The following is a 16579-nucleotide window of genomic DNA, read 5'->3' as shown; positions in this document are numbered from 1 at the left end:
GACAGAGTTATCAGGCAGTGAGAGCTTGGCGGCCTAGGGGATGCAGAGAATAACTGGGTGTGGACCTTCCCATTTTGGGGTGACAGAGGGCCAATCTCTGGCGGCTTATAAAACACTAGTTGGCTGGGCTGTAAGACAGGAGGATTTTTGGTGGCGGATGGATCAGGAAGGAGCCAATCCTGATATTTCCACAATTCAGTGCAGAGGAGAGAGAGTAGTGGAAGCGCCATATTGGGAGGAGTCGGTCCTTTGTGGGAAGGGAGCCCTGGGGGTAGAATTGGGCGGCCGTACATGATCTCAAAGGGTGACAAGAAGGAAGGTTTCTTTGGGAGAGCCCGAATGCGGAGTAGAGCTAAGGGAAGTAAGCGAACCCAGTCCAGGTGTAGTTCTAAAGATAGTTTGGTCAGGATGTCTTTTAGAGTCCTATTGGCTCTTTCTACTTTTCCCAAAGCCTGTGGTCGATAAGGACAGTGTAGATGCCAGGGGAGTGAGAGCGACTTGGAGAGGTTCTGAATGATTTGGGCCGTTATCTGATTGGAGGGAAGTGGGCATCCCGAACCTAGGAAAGATCTGGGTGAGGAGGATAGAGGCAACTGCAGACGCTCGTTTGTTAGTGGTGGGGAAAGCCTCGACCCATCCTGAAAATGTATCTACTAACACGAGTAGGTATCCGGTACGCCATACGGGGGGCATGTTAGTGAAGTCTATTTGCCAATCTGTGGCGGGGACATTACCCCTTGCTTGATGAGCTGGGAAGGGTCGGGCCTTGAGGGGGGTATTAGGGCTAGTGCATTGGCAAATGGTGCACCTGTGGGTGATTTGGTCAAGTAGGGTTTTGTCTTCAGGAGAGAGAGAAAAAAAGGATTGTAAAAAATGGATTAAGGATTGGGGGCTAGGATGGAACAGATCGTGTAAGAGGCGGAAGAGAGACTCTCTGTCCTGGGAACAGAGGGTGTCTTGTGATGAGGCTAAAACCTCAGGGGCAGACGGATCGCTGTCTGGTGCTTCTTCTGATAGGGCAATCGACCGGGCTACTCTGTCAGCTTTATTGTTACCTCTTGTAATGGGGGAGTCGTCCTTTTGATGTGATTTGCAGTGGACTATGCCCAGTCGGTGTGGGAGTTGTGAAGCCTCTAGAAGTTTAGTAATTAAGGCTGAATTAGTGATGGAATTTCCTTTTGTGGTGAGGAGGCCTCATTCTTTCCATACTGCCGCGTGAGATAAGAGAATGTGGAATACGTATTTGGAGTCAGTGTACAGTGTGAGAGACGTGTCCCGGGCCGGAGTGCAAGCTCTGGTGGCTGCAATGGGGGTAGGGCTCGTGCCTCGATGACGTCTTCGAGGGAGACTACTGCGTATCCTGCGTAATGGGTGCCCTCATGTTTGAAGGAGGACCCATCAGTAAACCAGATGAGGTCGGAGTGTGAGAGGGCTCCTTCGGAGATCGTGGAGTGGCCCGGAAGGAGGTTGTGAAGGGCTTCCAGGCAATCACGCGAGGGAGTATGAGGAGAGTAGGGTAGGGGAGGAAGAGTGGCCGGATTCGGGGGCGGGCAGGGGAGGGAAGAAATGTCTGGATTTTGGAGGAAAGAGGACAGTAAGGTCAGGAGTCTGGAGGGAGGGAGAGTCTGTAAACTTTTGTAGGTTAAGAGATCCTTTAGGTGATGTGGGGACAGAATGGTAAGGGGCGCCCCGAATGTCAGTTTATGAGCTTCCTTCTGCAAGAGCTGTCCAGTGGCTAATGCCCGTAGGCAGGGGGCCCATCCCCGAACTGTGGAGTCTAATTGCTTGGAAAGATAAGCTACTGGGGCAAAGGATGGGCCATAATATTGGCCTAGGACTCCTAGAGCGTGACTGGACCTCTCATGAATGTATAATGAGAAGGGCTTCAACAAATCAGGAAGATGGAGAGCTGGGGCTTCCACAAGGGCTCGACGGAGCTTAATGAAGGAGTGTCGGGGTGAGGAGGATAATGGTTCTTCAGGGGGGCCCTTGCTGAGGTCATATAGGGGTCTTGCCAACAGGGAGAAGTTAGGGATCCACGCTCTAAAATACCCAGCCAGGCCTAGAAAAGAAAGGATTTCTGTCTTGGTTTTGGGAATGGGCAGGTCAGAGAGGAGCCATTTTCTGTCTAAGGTAATGGACTTTCTTTGTTGAGATAGAAGGAATCCGAGGTAAGTGACAGAAGGGGAAGAGATTTGAGCTTTGATGGGGGATACCCGGTAACGTCTGGAAGCTAGAAGGTTAAGTAGGGAGGTAGTGTCAAGTTGAGACTGTTCCCACGAGGGACTGCAGAGTAGAAGATCGTCCACGTATTGTAATAAGGTGGATTCAGAGTGATTATGATGAAACTGTTTGAGGTCCTGAGCTAGGACCTGTCCAAAAATATGGGGACTATCTCGGAAGCCTTGTGGCAAAACTGTCCAGGTGAGTTGTTCAGAATGTCTTGTGTATGGATCCATCCAGGTGAAGGCGAAAAAATCTTGGGAGGAGGGGTCCAGAGGGATAGAAAAAAATGCATCTTTGAGATCTAGGACTGAGAAGTGGGAGGCTGAGGCAGGGATCTGCGATAAAAGGGTGTATGGATTTGGGACTAAGGGATGGATAGGGACGATGGCCATGTTGATGAGGCGAAGGTCTTGGACGAGGCGGAAAGATCCGTTGGTTTTTTTAACAGCTAATATGGGGGTATTAAACAGGGAGTGAGTGGGTCCAAGGTAATTTTTGTTTAAAAGATCTTGAATGATGGGTTGAAGGCCTATGAGGGCTGAAGTGGTTAGGGGGTATTGGGCCTGACAGATATACTGAGAGGGGTCACGTAATTTGATAGAGGCAGGAGGACATAGAGCCACGGAGGGGCTTGTAATGTCCCAAACTTTGGGATTTACAGGGTGTATGAGGGCAGAACTGGAGCTTTCATTGGGTAGAGGGGGGTCGTCGGCTATGAGGGCCATCAGAAAGGGGGTACTGGGGGCTGTGGGAGTGGGTATAGTTATGGAAACATGGAGGAGAGAAAGGATGTCCCGTCCTAGTAAGGGGATGGGACACTGGGGCATAACCAGGAAGGAGTGGGAGAAAGGTATGGACTGTCCTGGATTGTGCATAAAAAGGGGGGGAGTTTTAATGGGAAAATCTGTTTACCTCCTACCCCGACTATAGGAGTAATGGCAGGTGTGGTAGGGCCCCGGTATTCTCGCAAGACTGAGAAGGTGGCTCCTGTGTCTAGGAGGAAGGAGATGGGGCGACCGTCTACTATTAAAGTAACCCTGGGCTCCTGTTTGGTGATGGAAATGGTCGGGTGAGAAGCCCCCGGGCCCCATCAATCTTCTTCTGCCAGCCCCCCTACGGCGGGCTTAGGATGGGGGTTGTTCGTCCAGCCTCCCCTCTGGGTGGCTGGGCAATCAGACCCCCAGTGGCCCTTTTTGTGGCATCTGGGGCTGGGGTGGTAGGAGATCTGGGGGAGGGGCACGCCCTTGACCAATGTCCTTCTTTTCTGCACTTGAAACAAGCTCCTGGGGGGGGGGCTTGTTTGTAGAGGGGCGCCCAGGTTGTGGTTTTATCAGCTGGGCCAACATTTGGAAATTGGCCTGATCAGCCTTTTGTTTACGGCGTTCTTTCTCCTCCTCCGGTTTTGGAAGACTTTAAAGGCCACTGTTAGGATCTCAGTCTGTGGGGTAGCGGGGTCCTGTTCTAACTTTTTGAGTTTAGCTGTAATGTCGGGGTAGCTCTGAGCCAGGAAGTATGTCATAAGGACATGTCTCCCGTCAGGCGTTTCTGGGTCCAGGCTGGTAACTGTAATAGGGCTTGAGGGAGTCTGTCTAAGAACTCGGAGGGAGCTTCTGAAAATTGACTCTTTACGAGCTGCCTTTTCAGACCTGCTATTAAGCAGCAGGTGAAGGTATCTCGAGAGCGGAGACCCACGGCGGTGGGGGACTGAAGGGTTCTGGCTCAGTCTGTGGGGGAGAAACAGGTGAGGGGGGCAAAGACGGAGGAGGCTCCTGGGACTTAGAGGGGGGCTGAAAGGCTCAGGCTTGATCTGCAGGGGGGTGAGGTGGGGGAGGTGATGGTGGTGGAGGAAGGGGGAGGGGCTGTTGTAGGAGAGGAGGGGGAAGGGAGTGAACGGGAGGCTTCTGCAGGGGAGACGGCTTGCAGGCTAGGAGAACTTGGGGGGGTGTGGGGGGAGGAGGCGGCGGCGGCGAGGGGGGCGGGAGGATGAGGCGGAAAGCTTCGGTATAGGGAATCTCCTTCCATTTTTTCAGGTGCTGGCAGTAGTTAAAGAGATCGCGAGTGATGTTAGGATCAAGAGCTCCCCCTGCCGGCCATTGGTTGTTATTGTCTAGGGGGCATGTCGGCCAATCTTGGGAGCAGTATTTACGGAGAAGTTTTGGTTTTATATCAGGCGTCAGGGAGAGGGTGGCTAGATGCTTGAGCAGGCATTCAAGAGATGAACTTTCAGGGAGGGATGAGGAGGCTCCCATGGCTAAAGGACAGAGAAGGAGACACACAGGGGAAGACGAACGGAGATCCTCGGACTGGGAGCAGACGGCAAGGACACAAAGGGCGTCCCTGATGATCCTTGGGGGTCTGCGGAAACTCGTATACGAGTCGGTTTCTTAGGAAGTGTGGGTCGTCACCCAGGCTTCTCTAAGAAGGCAGAGTGCCGGAGTCACGAGGAACCTAGTACTAGGAGTTTTCGGCGGAAGGAACGGAAGGGGGGGGGGGAAGGGAGCGTTCTCATCCGCAAAGGAGTCACCTCGTTTATGGCTGTTGAAGGGGGGCCTGAGGGTCCGCCGCAGCCATGAAGGCCTCAGGCGGGGAGAGTTCTCTCCTCGTCCCCGAGCATCAGGGCCTTGCCGGACGATCACGGTCAATGGTGCTGCGATAGCTCGGGGAAGAGCGGCCCGCTCGGGGGAAAACTTACCCAAAGGCCAGAGAGGAGTGGTGAGTGTGAGGAGCCAGCGCCGGAAAAAGAGGACGAGGGCAAGCTGCTGCTGGTGTCGGGGGGAAGAAGGGGCCCAGTTGGGGTGTCCCGTCTCCTGGGTTTCGGCACCAATGAAAGGAAAGGAGCGACACACAGCAGCAATTCACCGGAGAATTCCGCTTTATTAGGGAAAGGTGCTGGGTTATATAGGAAGGGGCATGAGCTGATTGAGGTGTCACTTCTACGGGGCTGGTGGCTATTGGCTAGGTGCTGGGATTAGGGGGGCGAGGGGTGATTGGGCTTCAGGTGGCACCAGCGGGAACCGAGGAAGCAGGAGGTTCGCCATCTTATGGGTGGGGGTCCTTCAAGGGGTGCATAGGAGTGGAATTCCTGGGTCAAATGGTATTTCTATTTGTAGTTTTTTGAGGAACCTCCATACTGCTTTCCACAATGGTTGAACTAATTTACATTCCCACCAGCAGTGGAGGAGGGTTCCCCTTTCTCCACAACCTCGCCATTTGTTGTTGTTTGTCTTTTGGATGGTAGCCATCCTTACTGGTGTGAGGTGATATCTGTGGTTTTAATTTGCATTTCTCTGATAACTAGTGATGTGCAGCATCTTTTCATGTGTCTGCTCACCATCTGAATTTCTTCTTTGGAGAACTGTCTGTTCAGCTCCTCTGCCCATTTTTTTTTTTTTTTAATTATTATTTTTTATTGAAGGGTAGTTGACACACAGTATTACATTACATGAGTTTCAAGTGTACAACACAGTGGTAGAACATTTATATACATAATTCTAGGTTCCAGCTATCACCCTACCAGGCTGTTACAATATCTTGACTATATTCCTTATGCTATACATTACATCCCGGTTACTAATTTATTTTACCATTGGAAGTCTGTCCTTTTTTTTTTTTTTTTTTTTTTTTTGTGAGGGCATCTCTCTTATTTATTGATCAGATGGTTGTTAACGACAATAAAATTCTGTATAGGGGAGTCAATGCTCAATGCACAATCATTATTCCACCCGAAGCCTAATTTTTGTCAGTCTCCAATCTTCTGAGGCATAACAAACAAGTTTTTACATGTAGAACAAATTCTTACATAATGAATAAGTTACATAGTGAACAGTACAAGGGCAGTCATCACAGAAACTTTCGGTTTTGCTCATACATTATGAACTATAAACAGTCAGTTCAAATATGAATACTGATTTGGTTTTTATACTTGATTTATATGTGGATACCACATTTCTCTCTTTATTATTATTATTTTTAATAAAATGCTGAAGTGGTAGGTAGATACAAGATAAAGGTAGAAAACATAGTTTAGTGTTGTAAGAGAGCACATGTAGATGATCAGGTGTGTGCCTGTAGACTATGTGTTAATCCAAGCTAGACCAGGGCAATAAAACATCCACGTATGCAGAAGATTTCTCTCAGAACGGGGGGGTGAGGTTCTAAGCCTCATCTCTGTTGATCCCCAATTTCTCACCTGATGGACCCCCTGCGACTGTGCCTGTCTTAGGTTGTTCCTCCCTTGAGGAATCTTACCCGTCTCTGGCTAACCAGTCATCTTCCGGGGCCATACAGGGAAATGTGAAGTTGGTAAGTGAGAGAGAAGCCTTATTGTTTGAAAAAGTTAGCTTTTTACTTCTTTGCAGATTTATGCCCTGTGGCTTCTATGCCCAGCATTTGTCTTGAGGTATCTTTACCACTTGGAAGAATTATGATACTCGGTAAATTTGATATGAGGCACGAATTCTATTTAAGGGTTGTAATTAGGAAGGAAGAAGAAAAGCTATAGAAGTAGCAGGCGGAAGAAAACATGGGAAGATTGATTATTTCTTTGATATATCTTCTTGTAGAGTAACTTCAGCATGTATAGGTTTTAAGCTACTACTTAAATTGCACACACACATTAACATAATAGGAGTATAGTTACATAACCAAAGCATATCTGTAATTACCAGCCATCTGCAGTGAAACCAAGAAAACCATTAAGGCACCTTAGGCATTTGTGAAAACTTATCTATGATATGGTGGATATTGTCCAAATGAACTTGAACAGTCTGAGAGAAATCAGACAAATTAAAACAACCCATTCCTGGGGACTGTTCACATGCCATATGTTCTTTTAACAATAAATAGTTTGTAGTTGTAAGACTTTGGAGCGCTACAATTTGCACTTCTCCAAATTCTTGGTTGAGTTCCAACAGTATAGATCCAGTCCAATTTTGTTGTTTTACTGTATGCACAGGCCAGCTTAGATATCTCCTTCCTCATTCCCATGGCAGGTCCAGGAACTGGTGGGATGAGTGCATCTACAGCTGTAGCAGTGCGTGGGTCTTTGTTGGGGTTTTTTGATGATCATCTTCTGGCATGAGTCTTCCAGAGGGTGCAGATGTTGGAAGTTCTTTTTCATATCATATCTTAGTTCATTTTCGGGGTAGCCCAATTAGGCTTTGATCCTCTGTATAAACACAAACAGACCCTTTGCCTACACTTTTATATGCCCTTTATACCCTTGTGTAGAACTCGTTGGAGGTTACCACACAGGAACTGCCCTTTTTTTTTTTTTTTTTTTTTTTTTTTGCTATCACTAATCTACACTTACATGACGAATATTATGTTTACTAGGCTCTCCCCTATACCAGGTCTCCCCTATAAACCCCTTTACAGTCAGTGTCCATCAGCATAGCAAAATGTTGTAGAATCACTACTTGCCTTCTCTGTGTTGTACAGCCCTCCCTTTTCTCCTACCCCCCCATGCATGTTAATCTTAATACCCCCCTACTTCTCCCCCCCTTATCCCTCCCTACCCACCCATCCTCCCCAGTCCCTTTCCCTTTGGTACCTGTTAGTCCATTCTTGAGTTCTGTGATTCTGCTGCTGTTTTGTTCCTTCAGTTTTTCCTTTGTTCTTATATTCCACAGATAAGTGAAATCATTTGGTATTTCTCTTTCTCCGCTTGGCTTGTTTCACTGAGCATAATACCCTCCAGCTCCATCCATGTTGCTGCAAATGATTGGATTTGCCCTTTTCTTATAGCTGAGTAGTATTCCATTGTGTATATGTACCACATCTTCTTTATCCATTCATCTATTGATGGACATTTAGGTTGCTTCCAATTCTTGGCTATTGTAAATAGTGCTGCAATAAACATAGGGGTGCATCTGTCTTTCTCAAACTTGATTGCTGCATTCTTAGGGTAAATTCCTAGGAGTGCAATTCCTGGGTCAAATGGTAAGTCTGTTTTGAGCATTTTGATGTACCTCCATACTGCTTTCCACAATGGTTGAACTAACTTACATTCCCACCAGCAGTGTAGGAGGGTTCCCCTTTCTCCACAGCCTCGCCAACATTTGTTGTTGTTTGTCTTTTGGATGGCAGCCATCCTTACTGGTGTGAGGTGATACCTCATTGTAGTTTTAATTTGCATTTCTCTGATAATTAGCGATGTGGAGCATCTTTTCATGTGTCTGTTGGCCATCTGTATTTCTTTTTTGGAGAACTGTCTGTTCAGTTCCTCTGCCCATTTTTTAATTGGGTTATTTGTTTTTTGTTTGTTGAGGCGTGAGAGCTCCTTATATATTCTGGACGTCAAGCCTTTATCGGATGTGTCATTTTCAAATATATTCTCCCATACTGTAGGGATCCTTCTTGTTCTATTGATGGTGTCTTTTGCTGTACAGAAGCTTTTCAGCTTAATATAGTCCCACTTACTCATTTTTGCTGTTGTTTTCCTTGCCCGGGGAGATATGTTCAAGAAGAGGTCACTCATGTTTATGTCTAAGAGGTTTTCGCCTATGTTTTCTTCCAGGATTTTAATGGTTTCATGGCTTACATTCAGGTCTTTGATCCATTTTGAGTTTACTTTTGTATATGGGGTTAGACAATGGTCCAGTTTCATTCTCCTACATGTAGCTGTCCAGTTTTGCCAGCACCACCTGTTGAAGAGACTGTCATTTCGCCATTGTATGTCCATGGCTCCTTTATCAAATATTAATTGACCATATATGTCTGGGTTAATGTCTGGATTCTCTAGTCTGTTCCATTGGTCTGTGGCTCTGCTCTTGTGCCAGTACCAAATTGTCTTGATTACTATGGCTTTATAGTAGAGCTTGAAGTTGGGGAGTGAGATCCCCCCTACTTTATTCTTCTTTCTCAGGATTGCTTTGGCTATTCGGGGTCTTTGGTGTTTCCATATGAATTTTTGAATTATTTGTTCCAGTTCATTGAAGAATGTTGCTGGTAGTTTCATAGGGATTGCATCAAATCTGTATATTGCTTTGGGCAGGATGGCCATTTTAACGATATTAATTCTTCCTAGCCACGAGCATGGGATGAGTTTCCATCTGTTAGTGTCCCCTTTAATTTCTCTTAAGAGTGACTTGTAGTTTTCAGAGTATAAGTCTTTCACTTCTTTGGTTAGGTTTATTCCTAGGTATTTTATTTTTTTTTGATGCAATTGTGAATGGAGTTGTTTTCCTGATTTCTCTCTCTGTTGGTTCATTGTTAGTATATAGGAAAGCCACAGATTTCTGTGTGTTGATTTTGTATCCTGCAACTTTGCTGTATTCCGATATCAGTTCTAGTAGTTTTGGGGTGGAGTCTTTAGGGTTTTTTATGTACAGTATCATGTCATCTGCAAATAGTGACAGTTTAACTTCTTCTTTACCAATCTGGATTCCTTCTATTTCTTTGTTTTGTCTGATTGCCGTGGCTAGGACCTCCAGTACTATGTTAAATAACAGTGGAGAGAGTGGGCATCCCTGTCTAGTTCCCGATCTCAGAGGAAATGCTTTCAGCTTCTCGCTCTTCAATATAATGTTGGCTGTGGGTTTATCATAGATGGCCTTTATTATGTTGAGGTAGTTGCCCTCTATTCCCATTTTGCTGAGAGTTTTTAACATGAATGGATGTTGAACTTTGTCAAATGCTTTTTCAGCATCTATGGAGATGATCATGTGGTTTTTGTCTTTCTTTTTGTTGATGTGGTGGATGATGTTGATGGACTTTCGAATGTTGTACCATCCTTGCATCCCTGGAATGAATCCCACTTGGTCATGGTGTATGATCCTTTTGATGTATTTTTGAATTCGGTTTGCTAATATTTTGTTGAGTATTTTTGCATCTACGTTCATCAGGGATATTGGTCTGTAGTTTTCTTTTTTGGTGGGGTCTTTGCCTGGTTTTGGTATTAGGGTGATGTTAGCTTCATAGAATGAGTTTGGGAGTATCCCCTCCTCCTCTATTTTTTGGAAAACTTTAAGGAGAATGGGTATTATGTCTTCCCTGTATGTCTGATAAAATTCCGAGGTAAATCCATCTGGCCCGGGGGTTTTGTTCTTTGGTAGTTTTTTGATTACCTCTTCAATTTCGTTGCTGGTAATTGGTCTGTTTAGATTTTCTGTTTCTTCCTGGGTCAATCTTGGAAGGTTATATTTTTCTAGGAAGTTGTCCATTTCTCCTAGGTTTCCCAGCTTGTTAGCATATAGGTTTTCATAGTATTCTCCAATAATTCTTTGCATTTCCGTGGGGTCCGTCGTGATTTTTCCTTTCTCGTTTCTGATACTGTTGATTTGTGTTGACTCTCTTTTCTTCTTAATAAGTCTGGCTAGAGGCTTATCTATTTTGTTTATTTTCTCGAAGAACCAGCTCTTGGTTTCATTGATTTTTGCTATTGTTTTATTCTTCTCAATTTTATTTATTTCTTCTCTGATCTTTATTATGTCCCTCCTTCTGCTGACCTTAGGCCTCATCTGTTCTTCTTTTTCCAATTTCGATAATTGTGACATTAGACCATTCATTTGGGATTGCTCTTCCTTTTTTAAATATGCTTGGATTGCTATATACTTTCCTCTTAAGACTGCTTTTGCTGTGTCCCACAGAAGTTGGGGCTTAGTGTTGTTGTTGTCATTTGTTTCCATATATTGCTGGATCTCCATTTTGATTTGGTCATTGATCCATTGATTATTTAGGAGCGTGTTGTTAAGCCTCCATGTGTTCGTGAGCCTCTTTGCTTTCTTTGTACAGTTTATTTCTAGTTTTATGCCTTTGTGGTCTGAAAAGTTGGTTGGTAGGATTTCAATCTTTTGGAATTTTCTGAGGCTCTTTTTGTGGCCTAGTATGTGGTCTATTCTGGAGAATGTTCCATGTGCACTTGAGAAGAATGTATATCCCGCTGCTTTTGGATGTAGAGTTCTATAGATGTCTATTAGGTCCATCTGCTCTACTGTGTTGTTCAGTGCTTCCGTGTCCTTACTTATTTTCTGCCCAGTGGATCTATCCTTTGGGGTGAGTGGTGTGTTGAAGTCTCCTAGAATGAATGCATTGCAGTCTATATCCCCCTTTAGTTCTGTTAGTATTTGTTTCACATATGCTGGTGCTCCTGTGTTGGGTGCATATATATTTAGAATGGTTATATCCTCTTGTTTGACTGAGCCCTTTATCATTATGTAGTGTCCTTCTTTATCTCTTGTTACTTTCTTTGTTTTGAAGTCTATTTTGTCTGATATTAGTACTGCAACCCCTGCTTTCTTCTCACTGTTGTTTGCTTGAAATATGTTTTTCCATCCCTTGACTTTTAGTCTGTACATGTCTTTGGGTTTGAGGTGAGTTTCTTGTAAGCAGCATATAGATGGGTCTTGCTTTTTTATCCATTCTGTTACTCTGTGTCTTTTGATTGGTGCATTCAACCCATTAACATTTAGGGTGACTATTGAAAGATATGTACTTATTGCCATTGCAGGCTTTAAATTCGTGGTTACCAAAGGTTCAAGGTTAGCCTCTTTAGTATCTTACTGCCTAACTTAGCTCGCTTATTGAGCTGTTATATACACTGTCTGGAGATTCTTTTCTTCTCTCCCTTCTTGTTCCTCCTCCTCGATTCTTCATATGTTGGGTGTTTTGTGCTGTGCTCTTTCTAGGAGTGCTCCCATCTAGAGCAGTCCCTGTAAGATGTTCTGTAGAGGTGGTTTGTGGAAAGCAAATTCCCTCAGCTTTTGTTTGTCTGGGAATTGTTTAATCCCACCGTCATATTTGAATGATAGTCGTGCTGGATACAGTATCCTTGGTTCAAGGCCCTTCTGTTTCATTGTATTAAATATATCATGCCATTCTCTTCTGGCCTGTAGGGTTTCTGTTGAGAAATCTGACGTTAGCCTGATGGGTTTCCCTTTATAGGTGACCTTTTTCTCTCTAGCTGCCTTTAACACTCTTTCCTTGTCCTTGATCTTTGCCATTTTAATTATTATGTGTCTTGGTGTTGCCCTTCTTGGATCCTTTCTGTTGGGGGTTCTGTGTATTTCCGTGGTCTGTTTGATTACTTCCTCCCCCAGTGTGGGGAAGTTTTCAGCAATTATTTCTTCTAAGATACTTTCCATCTCTTTGCCTCTCTCTTCTTCTTCTGGGACCCCTATAATACGGATATTGCTCCTTTTAGATTGGTCACACAGTTCTCTTAATATTGTTTCATTCCTGGAGATCCTTTTGTCTCTCTCTATGTCAGCTTCCATGCGTTCCTGTTCTCTGATTTCAATTCCATCAATGGCCTCTTGCATTCTATCCATTCTGCTTATAAACCCTTCCAGAGTTTGTTTCATTTCTGCGATCTCCTTTCTGGCATCTGTGATCTCTTTCCGGACTTCATCCCATTTTTCTTGCGTATTTCTCTGCATCTCTGTCAGCATGTTTATGATTCTTATTTTGAATTCTTTGTCAGGAAGACTGGTTAGGTCTGTCTCCTTCTCTGGTGTTGTCTCTGTGATCTTTGTCTGCCTGTAGCTTTGCCTTTTCATGGTGATAGGAATAGTCTGCAGAACTGGGACGAGTGACGGCTGGAAGGACTTCCTTTCTTGTTGGTTTGTGGCCCTCCTCTCCTGGGAGAACAGCGGCCTCTAGTGGCTTGTGCTGCGCAGCTGCGCGCAGACAGGGTTTCTGCTTCCTGCCCGGCTGCTATGGAGTTAATCTCCGCTGTTGCTGTGGGCGTGGCCTGGCTCGGGCAGCTGCTCCAAAATGGTGGAGTCGCGTTGGAGCAGGAGCTGCTGGGAGGCTATTTATCTCCGTAAGGGGCCTCCCTGCTCCCTGCAGCCCAGGGGTTAGGGTGCCCAGAGATCCCGGATTCCCTACCTCTGGATTAAGTGGCCCGCCCTGCCCCTTTAAGACTTCCAAAAAGCACCCGCCAAAACAAAACAACGACCACAAAAAAAAAAACAAGAAAAAAAAAATTTTTTTAATTAAAAAAAAAAAAAAAAATTTTTAATTAAAAAAAAAAAAGGTGGTCGTTCGTTTTTCTTTATTCTCCGGTGCCAGCCTCAGGCCTCTGCTCACCGGTCTTTCTGCCCTGTTTCCCTAATATTGGGGTCCCTGTCCCTTTAAGACTTCCAAAAAGCGCTCGCCAAAACAAAGCAGCAAAAAAGCAAAAAAAAAAAAGTGGTCGCGCGCTTTTCTTATGTCCTCTGTCGCCCAGCCTCCAGTGCCTGCTCACTGTTCTTGCTGCCCTGTTTTCCCAGTATCGAGGGCCCTGCACTCTGGCCCGGATGGCTGGGGCTGGGTGTTCGGCAGCCCTGGGCTCCGTCTCCCTCCCGCTCTGCCTGCTCTTCTCCCGCCGGGAGCTGGGGGGAGGGGCGCTCAGCTCCCGCGGGGCCGGGGCTTGTATCTTACCCCCTTCGCGAGGCGCTGGGTTCTCTCAGGTGCGGATGTGGTCTGGATATTGTCCTGTGTCCTCTGGTCTTTATTCTAGGAAGGGTTGTCTTTGTTATATTTTCATAGATATATGTTGTTTTGGGAGGAGATTTCCGCTGCTCTACTCACGCCGCCATCTTCCGCCCCACCCTCCTCTGCCCATTTTTTAATTGGACTAGTTGCTTTTTGTTTGTTGAGGTGCGTGAGCTCTTTATATATTTTGGATGTCAACCCTTTATCGTCTCTGTCATTTCTGAATATATTCTCCCATACTGTAGGATGCCTTTTTGTTCTATTGATGGTGTCCTTTGCTGTACAGACGTTTTTCTGCTTGATATAGTCCCACTTGTTCATTTTAGCTTTTGTTTCCCTTGCCCGGGGAATATGTTCATGAAGAAATTGCTCATGTTTATGTCCAAGAAACTTTTGCCTGTTTTTTTCTAAGTTTTATGGTTTAATGACTTATATTCAGGTTTTTGATCCATTTTGAATTTACTTTTGTGTATGGGGTTAGACAATGATCCAGTTTCATTCTCTTACATGTAGCTGTCCAGTTTTGCCAATACCAGCTCTTGAAGAGGCTGTCATTTCCCCATTGTAGTCCATGGCCCCTTTATTGTATATTAATTGACCGTATATGTTTGGGTTAATATCTGGACTCTCTATTCTGTTCCACTGGTCTGTGGGTCTGTTCTTGGGCCAATACCAAATTGTCTTGATTACTGTGGCTTTGTAGTAGAGCTTGAAGTCAGAGAGTATAATCCCCCTTGCTTTATTCTTCCTTGTCAGAATTGCTTTGGCTATTTGGGGTCTTTTGTGGTTCCATGAGTTTTAGAACTATTTGTTTCGGTTCATTGAAGAATGCTGTTGGTATTTTGATAGGAATTGCATTGAATCTGTAGATTGCTTTAGGCAGGATGGCCATTTTGACAATATTAATTCTTCCTATCCATGAGCACAGGATGTGTTTCCATTTATTGGTATCTTCTTTAATTTCTCTTGAGTGTCTTGTAGTTTTCAGAGTATAGGTCTTTCACTTCCTTGGTTAGGTTTATTCCTAGGTATTTTATTCTTTTTGATGCAACTGTGAATGGAATTGTTTTCCTGATTTCTCTTTCTACTAGTTCATCATTAGTGTATAGGAATGCCACAGATTTGTGTGTGTTAATTTTGTATCCTGCAACTTTGCTGAATTCCGATATTAGTTCTAGTAGTTTTGGAGTGAAGTCTTTAAGGTTTTTTATGTACAATATCATGTCATCTGCAAATAGTGACAGTTTGATTTTTTCTTTACCAATCTGGATGCCTTGTATTTCTTTGTCTGATTGCTGTGGGTAGGACCTCCAGTACTATGTTGAATAACAGTGGGGAGAGTGGGCATCCCTGTCTTGTTCCCGATCTCAGGTGAAAAGCTTTCAGCTTCTCGCTGTTCAGTATGATGTTGGCTGTAGGTTTGTCATTATGGCCTTTATTATGTTGAGGTACTTGCCCTCTGTACCCATTGTGTTGAGAGTTTTTATCATGAATGGATGCTGTACATTGTGATTTTAATGTGGGTTTCTCTGAAGACTAATGAAATTAAGCACCTTTTCATATGCTTTTTGTGAAGTGCCTATTTGAGCCTTTTACTCAATTTTTCTATTGCCTTTTATTATAGAAACTATGTAATCTGAATTTTTAAATGGCTCTAAGGTGGATGGATTTGGATCACTGAATGCTTGGTGCATGACAGTGGCGTTAACTGTGCTTCCTCCGTCCCATCCCCGGCCTTCCCCGGACTCCTATCCTGAATACTGACTTTATCACGTATATTTGCATACCTAAACCCGTGTTTAGCATTTACATGAACTAAGGTGTCACACTGAGACTTTCTTCACTCAGCATCACTACTGATTCACCCGTGGAAGGTTCTTTTCCACTGGCTCTTTTCCACTGTTGGTTCTGCACTTGGTCCATTTTTCTGATGTTGGTCTATGAATCTTTCTAGGTTCTTGCTATCAGGAAGTGCTGCTCAGAGCACCTTCAACCACACTTACTGGGATTTTTCTAGTCTGAGTTTCATAACGGAACTGTTGGGTTAGCCCTGAGGCTGTGGCTGAGTTGTGGTTAATGGGCCAGCCTGGGGCTGAGCACACCCTTCATATATGGGATCCACAGGCTGCTCAGGCCAAGGCGTCTACAATCTTGCAAACCCAAGATCACGATGCTCAGGGACCTGGAGTGTTTCATCTTAGGGTTGGCTACAGGTACAGTTCTTAGGGGCATCTGAGTCAGGGCTGGGGGGAAGGGGTGAATTCCAAAGGTCGCAGCTCTCTCAGTACGCAGCTGAGTTAGAGGCCTTGCACCTGGAGCTGGTCTGAGGGCCGGAGCAGGGGCCGGGGCAGTCGGAAACCTGCTCGTGGGACCAACAGGGTCCTCGTCGGTGTATAAGGCTAAGGAACCAGGCGCTGCTGGTTTGCTGCAAGGTTAAATGAGGTCTATGTTCTCTTCTCAGTCTGAGGTGAAGCCTGTGCATGCATCAGGTAGTGGGGAAGGGGGCCAGCCCCAGGCAGTCCGGAGAGAAAGAGCAGCTGAGCCAGAGGACCTCAGGCAGGCCCCTAGCCCTGAGGCTCAGGTTCTCCATCTGTTCAATATCACCTGTGAGAAGCCCTGTGTGAACCTCAAGGCCCAGCTCGTGCACCCCCAGCTGTTGAAGGCTCCCTGACCTCGTGCCCACCATCCTCACACTGGGCCCTGATCACTGGTCTCCTGCACCAGACTGGGAACTCCCCAAAGGCTGTGCCTGTGGCCCCAGAGCTCAAAGCAGGGCCTGGCAAGGCAGTGGGGTTGGAGCGCATTAGATCTCCACCTGCCTGCTGCCCTATCACAGTGTGTGTGGCAGGGGAGCAGGGCAAGGCCAGGGCAACTCCGCCATCTGGCCAAGAAGTCACCTGGGTGGCCTACAGCCAGTATAGAAAAGCTGACCCCTAAG

The sequence above is a fragment of the Manis pentadactyla genome, chromosome 10 (assembly GCF_030020395.1).
Source record: "Manis pentadactyla isolate mManPen7 chromosome 10, mManPen7.hap1, whole genome shotgun sequence".
NCBI classification, from domain to species: Eukaryota; Metazoa; Chordata; class Mammalia; order Pholidota; family Manidae; genus Manis; species Manis pentadactyla.
Note: the sequence above shows the minus strand (reverse complement) of the source record.